Here is a 12,635-nt window from a genome sequence, read left to right on the forward strand (position 1 = left end):
AATATGAAGGAAAATTAAAATTAAAATATTTAATTAGATAATTAATTAATTTTTAATAATATCATATTTTAAATTTAAAAAAAATTAGGATTTTTACATTGTACAGTTACACATTTAATCACTTCTAACTCGCGTTCTGCATTGATAAATTGCGTTCTTCAACCAGCCGCTAATTGTCTCCCACTATCCCCAAACCGTCGCCGTCCAAATCATGAGCCACCGCCGCCCAGCCGCAGCCGACGCCACATACCTCTACGGCAACGTCCGAACAAGCCCCCCATTCGTGTACAAGTTGTCCTTCGCACAGCCCACAAACGCGCCCAATGTGTAGGCCCCCCGCAGCCCACCGCGTCCACCATTCGTCTCCCTTACGTTTCTTCTGTTGCTAATTATTCCGGCACTGAATGATCAACACAGCGAAAAGAGCATATGCTTTGGCAACTACTACTGCTACATCGTGAAGCCTAGAGTGTTTGCAGGGTGTGCAATTTTATCCTTTGCAAATGTTGTCTTTGGTATTGTCTATTATGTTACCTTAGTTGAGGAAAAAAATTGTAACAACTCTTGTGATTCCATGTATCCAAATCATGGAGGCATAGCCATGGGACAACCTCAGATACCAACTCAGGTTAGCCATGACCCAGTGTTTGTACATGAAGACAAATACGTTAGAAGACAGATCACATGATAATAAGCAATAGTCCCTATTTTTTATAATTAAAAAAAAGTCTATAATTATATTGTTGTTCTTAGCAGGTGGATTAGGACACAAATATAGAGATAGTATAAAAAATACATCATTTATGTTTTGAGATATGTACATATTCATCTAGTTTTTCAAGGTAAGCCAAGTTTTATGTGGAGGTTGTTTTGAAATTTGATGATTGTTTTCAATAGCTAAATAAATGTTTCTTGCTGAACAGAAAAGACTCTTTGAGGCTTTCTTAGGTTCATCATCAATTTGGCAGCCTTGTAAAGATCATCATACAAGCATGATGTCATCATAGATGAACAATAAGGCAGCAGCACAGGATGAATTCGTCGATGAAAACATCAATTCCAACATACAACAATAAATCCAGCACCACCACCAATGCAGAAAAGTACCAAACTTGTTAGTGCCATGTTGGGGAATAATTCACTCAATGTTGCAGCCCTACCACTTTATGTATCAAAATCTTCTTTGTCTTTCAAGGAGCAGCCTATGCCACAGCCACCTATTGAGAATTCTTTTCTCGGAGACCCTTAAGAGAACAAGGTCTGAAAATGTTGCAGGATCCATGAGGGTATTGAATGATGTGGGAGAGCTCAATAACAACAAGTTGCATAGGGATTGAGATACATCATGTACTATACTTGAAGTCATTTAAACTGAGGCAGATGTTCATTTTACTATGATTGCAGATGGTTCTTTCCATTCTAAAGTGAATGGTTATTTTGGGTATACCATTTGTAGTATAATTTATTACCCTGCTGTGTTTATGTAAACAAAAAATTAAACTAAAATAGGTCGGATGTTCTTTTTACTAGGTAGACCGACGGTTATTTTCATTCTAATTTGAATGTTTATTTTGATTTGGATTAGATTTAACATAATTTTGCCTGATAAAAAAATTTTGATAAAAAATATTATGAGCATGGTGTCTATTATAAACTGAATTTTACAGACACCCTTAATCCTGTTTAAGTTAGACATTTTCTTGAAATTTAAATTAATAAATTATAAAATATATGTCACTATTAAATCAAGTGTCTAATAAATGAGAAAATTAATCGGTATGTTTAGAACTTGTGGTCAATCCAAAATAGGTCGGGTGTTCATTTTACTGGGTAGGCAGATGATTGTTTTCATTCTAATTTGGATGTTTATTTGATTTGAATTTAATTTAACATAATTTTAACTGATTTTGCAACAATAAAATCATCCAAGTTGAAAAAAGAACGAAGCATCCATACGTTTGTGCCTGGAACAACATAAATTTAACAAATCCAAATAACCTCTCAATCGAACATCCATGCACACTACCTGAGTTTTAGATTCACCAAAAATATTAATTCAACAAATGCCAATTACCTGAGTTGTACCTTTTATTTATTTATTTTTTAAAATTCAAAGCCAAAGTGAAAAACATATAGAATTAGGTTGATTTTAGCACAACTAAAATAAATTTCAACCAATTATTTAATTAACTCACAATCCACATAGTGAATCAATTAAAAGACCAACTATATAACCAAAACAAACATCCATTTATTGAATGCAAGCAACCATCTGTATACATAGTAAACTAAACATCCGAGAAATAGTATTGGCAGTGCTTTTCGATTGGTCTAATCACATAGTTTTATTTTGCTGTATCTAGTTGAAATTATGTGATGCTATTGCAGTTCCTCTTTGTATCAAAATCCTTGATGTGTGTTCTTTATGATTGGCGAGGCATTTGTGTTGGGCTAGTCGCTATCTTCATCTGCACATATAAAAAACCTTAGCCTCAATATTCAAATTATCTATTAGTAGCTTGCTTAGGGTAGAATTTGATGTGACCCTTTTTTAAATTTTATGTAAAGCATACAACTTTGGTGTTGCTAGAACTTTTGTTTGTTAATCTTAATTCTAGAAATTCTATGTTGCATAATTGACAAGAATCATAAAGGTTTCATGCTTTAAAACAACGAGATCAAGGGACTTGAATTGAGTTGATGCAAGAAATTACAACTAATAGTTATAAGTTCTTTGTCATTATAAAGAACTATTCCTTATCTAAAAGAGTTATATATCAATTAAACAATCTTAGTGGCACTGAACTCTATAAGAGGCCAAAATAGTGTAATAATGAGTCTCCAATAAAGTTTCAAACACCTTTAACAGCAACACCATTTAGTGAGTTATTTTGGCCATTCTTGCTTAAAATCTCAGTGGCACTGAACTCTAACGACCCCAAGAGCACGACACACAAAGCAGCATGATATTAAAATTCATAACCAATAATTATGAATGCCTTTTCACATAACCAGAGCAACTAATGTTGTGCAATGTTAATTAAACCAATGATGAATTCCAACGGAAAAAAGTTAATCAATCACACGATCAACCACTAGAACAAACAGGCAAACAACCAAACACCGGGTAAAATAATCATCCAGCTTAGTAAACAGTCCAGATCGAACATCCACAGTCAAAAAGTACCATACTAACAAAGTAAAGGTGTGGAGAAGTATCATATTACACTTTTAATTGTGATTAACAAATAAATAATACCAACCCAATTCCAGAACTATATACATATACGTTTTGTTGACATTATAATTTGGCTTCCATAATATTAAAAAGCGAATTAATACATAACAAGTTAAACCACCACAAAAGGCCTTCACATGTTTGTCTCACAGAGTTTAAAAAACTAAACATACCTAATGGTTAAATTTCAAAGTAAATCACATGTAACACACAAATACACAAACTAAAGCAAGCTAAAAATTGGTCACTAAACTCAAACAAACTTCAAAATCTTGAGTTTAATCCAAGCATTCATGCACCGGGTAATATAACCATCCGTGTTACAATGAATAAAAAATGGAAAACAACAAGGGTACAATAACAGTTGTGAGCAATGTGATTAACCAGGCAAACAACCAAAAACCTGGTATAATAATCTTGCTGCAAAGTAAGCAGTCAAAATTGAACATCCAAGGTCAAAAGGTAACAAAATTACCAAGTAGTCGTATGGAGAATAAGCATATTACACTTTCAAGTGTGATTAAAAATCTAACAAACAAACAAACCCAACCCAGTTCCAGAACCATATACAGATAGGTTTTGTCGCATTATAATTTGGCTTGCACATTATTCTGAAGCTAAAAAATATGAAACCACTTAAACCAGAGTTTTACAAAACCAAACATACCTAACGGGTATATTGCATGGTAAATCACATGTAACACACAAATAGGTGAACTAATGGAAGAAAAAATTGGTCACTAGACTCAAACAAATTTTGTATTCTTGAGTTTAATCCAACCATACATGCACCTGGTGAAATAACCATCCGTCTTACAATGAATAAACAATTCATATGGCAACTAATTTTAAAAATGTGAGTCAAAACTAACTGCTGACTAACTAATACCCGGGGACAGAACAAACCTGAATTCAGTCAACCATAAAAAAACAAGACGAAAAAAAAGGAAATTCAGCAACAACAACTGGTCATTTTCTTCAACATCACTTTCGGAACTCAAACAAATTCAACGATGCGCACAAGCAGCACAACTGTTCAAAACAACCATCACTTAAAGACTTTTATGAACATCTAATCAGTAAAAAAATAGCTAGCCTTGAATTGACCTTTGTTAGCAGCAATCAGGCACACAGAACGGTAGCGTCAGGGTTGTTCACGGCAGACCACAGGCGGCACAAAGAAGACCCAGCGATCAACGGCGAGTGTGGGGCGACAATGGACGACGCGAGGGTGCGGTTGTGAGACGGCCAGGCGACAGTGACGGGGAGCTCGTACACGACTACCAACGCTCGATGGCTATACGAGGGAGGCGCTCAAGATGATGGCAGCAGCGGAGAGACAGGAAGAATGCAATCTGGCGGTGAGAAGTTGTTGGGTTTCGACGGCTGTTCAGGTTGCAGCGGGATTAGTAGGGGGTTCGTAATGCAACGCTGGCATTGGGACTCTCTTCCGTGGCTGCTCCTTCAAATTGGGGCTAGAAAAAACGTGTTTACTGCTAGGTCAAAGAGGGGGTGGATGATTAGGATGGTTAAAATTAGTGTTTTGGGAAAAATTAGGAGTATAGTGTATTTTTATTTTAATTAGGTCAATTTTAGAGTTTATTATTCACATTGTTCACAAAAATTATTGTCTACCTAACAAAATCTATTTTAAATTCATTAGTTATATTAAACAACAAAGGGCTTATGATGATATTTCATGAGCCAATATGGATCATTTCTAGATTTGTTTGCTTATAAAATTTTAATTTATTATGTTATAAAATTATTTATTTCAATAAGTAAAATATATAAACCTGACTAACTTGATTATGTTATAAACCAAATTATTTAGTAAATTTGACACGTGTCACAACATTTAACAATAATATACATTATCAAAATGATTAACTTGATTCACATTGGGGAATCAAATTGAATTTTTAAGAAATTAAACTAGTGTAGGGATAATATATAAAATTATATAAATTTTTTTTTAAAAATTAAATAAAAAAAATCTATTATAATTATTATTATAAATATTTTACAACTTAAAAATATTAAAAATAGTTAATATTTATTTTAATTAATTTGAATTGGTTGAATGGTAAATATTTTATAATTTAAAAATATTAAAAATAATTAATATTTGTTTTAATCAATTTAGATTGGTTGAATGGTCATTTCATTTGTTCACTTAAGTAAATATTTGGAGCGCAAATCTTGCTTTGTATGTATAATAATCCATTAGTTAACGGCATACCCTTAATAAATAGAGCATCAATTGTGGTGAATTAGTTCTCGACTTCTCGAATTAGGAAATCTGAAGAAAAAAATTGTATTTATTTTTAAAATAGATTAATTTCTCATTAATAGTATTATTTATAGATTTTTGTCTTTGTTAAAATTTACCTGGGACAATTTTATTTATTGATATCGTATTCATTTTTGAAGTCAAAATAATATGATCAACATTATTACTTGTTGAAACTTCACATTTTATGAAATGATTTTAAATTTTTAAATTTATAAACTTATGCCATTACAAAAGTTATTAGATCAATTAATATTTCTTGGTAACATGATGTATCGAAACACCATCGTTGAGTATTAATAAGTGTGAAGAAAAACTAATAACAACTTTTGTTATTCAATATATAATTTATTCTATTAAAAAATAAATTAATATTTCTTGAACTGTTAAATACATTTCCTTCTAATTTCTTACACCATTTTATTTGACAATATTATTTATCATTAAAAAATAGCAAATAACCATATTATCCTACAATATATATGATGTACAAAATAATTTCTTATCTTGACATTAATTATAGTTAATGAGATAAAATTTTGAAATATTTTTATTTTCTTACTCAAATCTAAATTTAAATTTAGAATTGATTAACAACTCATTCTTTTTTAATTTCAATAACAAAAATAAAATTGGTTAGATACAAATATTCACCATTTAATAATTTCAATCATTTAAATTTTAATTACCAAAAATTGGATTAAAAATTAATTATAAACTTAATAATCAACAATATATATTATATTAGTACGTAAATAATAATATCCAATGTATTAATTATTTTTTTTTTTGACAGAATTAATGTATAATCTATTGATGATTGATTTATTATCCAAAAAATTTTCATAAATTTTGTAATATGTAAAAATAGTGTTCTTATTTGTTATTATTATTTAAACAATTTTTCATAATTTTTTAATTAGGTAATTAACTTAATTAATAATTTTTATTATTGATTTTATACTAAAAAATATCAGTTTATACTATTTACATATTTTTTACTACTGATAAATAAATAAATAAATAAATATTTACACTATTATATTTATTATCTTAGATGATGACTTAAGTTACTTATTTTGTATGTTAAATAATATTTTGAATGTTAAATTCATTAAATATTAAGATAAAAAAGATTTCAATAAATTATATAAATAGTCATTACAGAAAAGAAAAAATTATTTATCATATATAATAATCTTTGATATATATAGTGTCATGTATATATTAGGATTATTTATTTTAATTATGTGAGTGATTATTGTTATTTTTATTTTTTGTTATATTAGTAAATAATATTTAAAACTAAAAAAAAGATAATTAATATTTTTAATTTGATTTAAAAATTTTCTTATAAATATATCCAACTTTTACATATATTAAGTGTTATAATATTAAATAGTATAGTATTTGTTATAATAATGATTCAAAATATTAATTTAAGATATATTTGGGTCTAGTGAGACCTCAATGCAAGCAATTACAAAATTCAAGAAATTGATTTATTTATATATAAATTAGGATAAATTCATAATTTTATATTTGCGTGTATTTAATAGGTTTCATGAAGCAGGTACTTATATCCGTGTTTTCAGGATGGCAAACGGAAAAGTCTGTCTCTCCCCGCCAAAAGCCTGCCATCTGGCAGATTGGACCGCCCCGCCCTGCCTAGTGAGGCGGTCCTGAATTCATCCCACGTCCCATCTAATGGTAAGTTGGCGGGTTGGTGGGCCAATCCCGCCAAATCTCTTTTTTTTTTTATAAACCATTAAATATTAAACAATATATATAATTTCACAACCATTTCAATAAATTTATAATTTCTAAAGATATAAAAAAATTATAATTTCTAAATTTACAAACATTAAAGTCTTTATAATTATAAATATGTAATAAACATAATTATAAACTAAATTTTTTAAAATAAAATAATAAAACTAACATTGTCCAAAACAAAGCAAATATTGTCCCAAACATATAATTAAACATCTTCAAATAATTTATAATCAATCAAACATAAAATATAATCCAAAATATAACTTAGAATATTTTCAATTCTCATTTTTATTCTTTTGTAGATCAATAACATCATTGAAATTTGTAAAAAAAATGGTCCTGACAAAAAAAACGCTTGGCCTAGCAAGAAAGCCTTCCCCGCCTCGTCCCACCGAAACCCGCCAAAACCCATGAATTAGGCGATACAGGGTAGGCGGACTTTTTAAATTTGGCGGTCTCAATTTTAATCCACCCCCGCCCTTTTTGGTAGGTTACGCGGGCCGACCCCACAGATTTCAGCCTGTTTGCCACCCCTAATCCCCGTCCATTTTCGCGTGGCAGATTGTGAGGATTTCACAGGTCCCCATCTAACTCTAAAACACGAGTAATATTTTTACATATTATATATAAATTATAATTCAAAGGGTAACTCTATACTTTTACCCATTTTTGCACTTCTCCATTAGTTTTTTTTCCAATTTTGAAGAGAAAAATTTACATGAGCTCCACATACACCTTTTTTGTTTTTCATTCAATTTCTTTGTTGATCCAAACAATGAAAAATTGATTTTTCTTTCATTTTTTTCTCCAACATTTTATTTTTCTACAAATTCTTCTAATCCAAACAATACGTAAATAAGTCACATTTTTCATATATATAACAATAACTAATATCATATATTATAACTTGTGAAATCATAATATTTTGAGAAGTGATGTATAGACAACTTAAGTATTGGTAAGTCTGAAAAATTTTTTAAAAAATCAAAAAATAAAAAATTACATGTTGATCCATAAGATTTTCGTTTTAAAAATTTGTTCATAGTCTACGATTAATAACTTTAAAATTATATATATGTTATTTATCTTATAAATTTTTTATTTTATAGAGATTTATAATTTTTTTATCGGTGATGTTAGTGGCTATAGAGAGATTTTTACTTTTAAATAAACTTATAAAAAAATAAAAAACAAAATTGGTTGCTATTTTTTTCATATGAAAGTAACATATATAATATCATTTCGTAATCAAATGAGTGTTTAATCAAAGAATTGAATATTTATATAATAATATGACAAAATAAATTAAAGTTTGAGTTTAACTATAGCAAGTGCTCAAGTTTAAATTTTCATAAATTAATTTATTTTTGTTAAAGTGAATTTTGCAATAAAAAATTCATAAAAAATTTATATATTAAAGTAGAAAATAATTTATTTATAAATTCAAAATTAAAAAAAATATTCTTAAAAGTTGAATATGCAGATAAAAAAATAAACTATAACTTGCAAAAATTATCTCTAAAATTTATTACAATAAATAGTAAAACTGTAAAAATCATGTATCTATATAAATTAAATTATATTAAATTATAAAATATCTATATATTTAATCAACTTAATTAATTAGTTGTAACGGATTTGATTTTGTAACACCCTACCACACAGAGCCTTACGCTTAAGTCGTAAAGCAGAGGTAGTAAGGTATTACGGCCTCTAAAAGAAAAGGATATGTACATAGATATAATTTCATCCAACAATTATCTCTTAAAATTACTTAAAAATACTACTTAATTATCAATTTACTAATCAGCTTTTAATCAAATATTCTAATTTAAAAATTAGAAATAATATAATTTATTTTCTGTTTATAAAAATTAAAATATTAAATTCTAGAATTTCTATTATTTAACTAAATTATATAAAATTCTTATTCTTTTGCAACTGTTAAGCTGTATAATTTATATATAGAAAATTATTCAATAACTATAAAATTAAGCAGAATTTTTAAATTTAATTGTCAAAACTTGATTTAATTACTTTTAATAAAATAATTTTTAAAAATAAAGTCTTTAATAAATAAATAAATTGAAATTAACTCATAATGATATTTTTCGAAAATTATGGGTCTTACATCCTACCCACCTTATAAAAATTTTCGTCCTCGAAAATTAAAGTAATATATAAGATAACACGTAGTCTTTGCACTCTACTTTTTAAACACTTCATAGAAAAGTATGAAATCTTAGTATGCATATATAAATGTTCAAAACTTTACAAAAGCTTGGAGAAATAAAATAGGGTGGAAATTAAGATAGGCGTTCACAAAGCAAAACGGTAGCATGTGCGGCAAAAAGGGCTATAAAACATGTTGGTATAACACAACAGATATTATGCTCGGTCACAGATCTCTTACCCATTTCAGAACTTCAACTCTCTAACTCTATCAATCACTTCACATCTCCATAACTCGTCATAATTCTAACATCCGCAAACCTTTACGAGGAACAAACTGATATACTCCTCATAACGTTGCATACTTACCAATCCATCTTTCACGTTTACGAACAACATTTTTAAAATTTCGTTTGCTATCCCTAAAAGTCATACGTGATTCTAAGGTAATCCTCAAGTTTATTCAAAAGAATACAAGATCTTGAAAAAAGACAAGCGACAAAATCTGACAGGATTTGAAAGGATTGTTGAAATCACAAGTAATCAGGAATGCATAAAAAATGAAGAGTGTCAGACAGAAAATTAGTTTGGCAATCTCAAGAATGATTACCAAATCAACAAAACCCGATAGAAATAACAAAAAGAAAAGTAGTGCAGTAGTTTGAAGCAAAATTAAGTCGAGTCAAAGAATATGAGGTTTAAAGAAAAGAATGTCTAAGACCAAAGACAAGGCTTATAAGTCTCGAGTAGAATTAAGAATATTTTCGAATGAATTGCTCATAGAGAATGAAAAAAATTTCTAAAATTATTTCACATTTTCAAAGGAAATGTGCGCATCAAACACTTTGTAAAAGAAATAACAAAAGTATATTTGTGGCATTACGTTAATACAATTCCATGTTGAAATAAATTATGTAGAATTTTAAAAGAAAATGAATACCAATGTGGCTATGAACAAAAATATTCGCTCAAATATTTGAGAAAAATAGTTAGGTGCATCACTTAACCAAAAGTAGGCATAAAACTCATAAGGAAATCAAATTGCCTCTTGTCAAAATAATTTACAAGTTAAAGACGAAATAGGCGAGGTTTAAAAAGGGAAAGTTAATTGGGTTAAGGCCAAAACAATTTTTTTTGAAATCTTAAAAGACATTTAGGTATTCAATCAAATAAAGATATACAGTAAAATTGTGGCAAGGTTGTAAGAAAATCAAACGTTTGTTTAAAAATTCTAAAGGTTTATATTCAATCAAGTGTGTATAAAAATTATAGCAAATATGGAAGAAGAAGTTAAACTTTATTTAGAAAAGAATTCCGAAATAAAAATTTGCTTATAAGTCGGTTTCAAAACCTTATTTAAAATAGTACATGCCAACTTCAAAATAACTTTGTCAATTTTAAAAAAAAAATAGCTATGAATTCAATTCAAGCAAGAAAAATTGATTTAACCCTTTAAGAAGAAAATCCAAAACTTGTTTTAAAAATTCATATCAAAATGAAATTGCCATCTCATAAGAACATTCAGGAATATTAAGATGTACTTAAAAAGAAATCAGGCCATATGAAAAAGGATATTAAATCAAGGGAGTTCAAACAAGATCAACTAGACATAAGGCATCGAACAAACTTTCAATTGAGCTACTGAAAAATTAAATTTTCTCTTCTACTAGTCGTTCCCTAAAGAGCTAGCACATCCGTTTTTTTACCACTAAGGACCACGTGAACACTGAGATGAGTACAAGTACATTTAAAGGGATACAACTCGCAAGAAGGGAAAAATAAGCAATAAAATTACGTTTCTCATGAATTCGGAAGGAGGTGTAAGATTGCAACTAAGCAATGATGTACAGGTACGAAAAAAAAACATTTCGAAAAGAGTCATTTTATATCATAACAAGAAATATTTAATTTAGGAACTCTAAGAGGTACAAGAGAAAGGTAGTAGTAAATTAGATCAAAATAAACTAAAACCAAATCAGAGGAGTACAAGGTTCACAAAAATATGAAGGAATAGTTGAAGTGACCAACAAATAAGAATGGTTAAAAGTCATAAAGTATGTCGGAAGGGAGAATCAAAATGCAAATAGAAAACAAAAAAAAAAACAAAACAAAACAAAACAAAACAATTTGATTTCCTACCAACCTTGCTTTGTTTTTATGCAAATCCTTAATTGATTATGTACGGTATCTTTCAAGATTTTCAAGAAAACATTTCATCTTTAACCTAGCTAATTTTTATTTTCACAAATTTTGCATAATTTAATTCGACTTGAATTTGTTTTAACATAACACAATATTTACGTTTTTTTTATGATTCCCTTGAGTTTTGTAAAACAATTATCCTATTCTTTTCTATAGTTTCTATTGGAGTTCTTGCCCATGGGGAAATTCGGGGAGTTAAAGTGCCCGGTCACATCTTGCGACACAGGGTCAACAAATAGTCTCTAATACACAAGCCACATAATAATCTCTTTCTTCTTAAAATACCACCTCAAATCAAAACTCCAATTCTTATAGAAGTTTTGGCAGTATCTCCTCTAAAGCTCGAATTTCTGCCACCCTTCAAGGGTCCCAACTATCAAATCAAATACCTCTCAGTCCTTCAAATCACTTCCAGTAACAAATTATTTCAAAATCAAACAAATACCAATATTAAATCTTTTTCCAAAATCAACCAACTTCAACAGTAAATTATTGACAACAGCTAAACCACACATTTTATACCATATACACAATCCATCAATTATTCTTTCAGTTCATTCCTATCTTAAGGTCTTCTAGCCTAAGTTTTCATGTGACATTAAACATTAACTACGAGAAACCAAAACCATACCTTCGTACGGAATCAAAATATTCGAAGCTCCGGAGAAACTTTCTGACTGAGCTATCGAAGAAAAAAATGTCCAGAATCGTCTATGCCTCCTAAAATTTCCGTTGGCCAAACCCAAAGAAAAGATGAGCTATGTCACTGTCAATTTCCACTAATCAAAAATGGTGCCAACGTGTAGAAGAAGAAGTTACGAATAATCTTACCGGATTAGATTTTTTATTGGAATTACGGATTGCAAGAAATCGAAGCTGAAAATTCGAAAGGATTTACGTTCTTTCTTTTCTCTTTTTTTTTTTCTTCGTTACGCTATTCTCTCTCTTCTTTTC

The 12,635-nt window shown here is 29.0% G+C and overlaps 1 long non-coding RNA gene across 1 annotated transcript; it reads left to right on the forward strand.

Moving 5' to 3' along the window:
* LOC110270926 lies at positions 15-1,526 on the forward strand. Its single transcript, XR_002360706.1, has 2 exons — positions 15-628; positions 924-1,526. It is a non-coding gene; the product is annotated as an uncharacterized LOC110270926 (long non-coding RNA).

This window comes from Arachis ipaensis, chromosome B04 (assembly GCF_000816755.2).
Source record: "Arachis ipaensis cultivar K30076 chromosome B04, Araip1.1, whole genome shotgun sequence".
Lineage (NCBI taxonomy): Eukaryota > Viridiplantae > Streptophyta > Magnoliopsida > Fabales > Fabaceae > Arachis > Arachis ipaensis.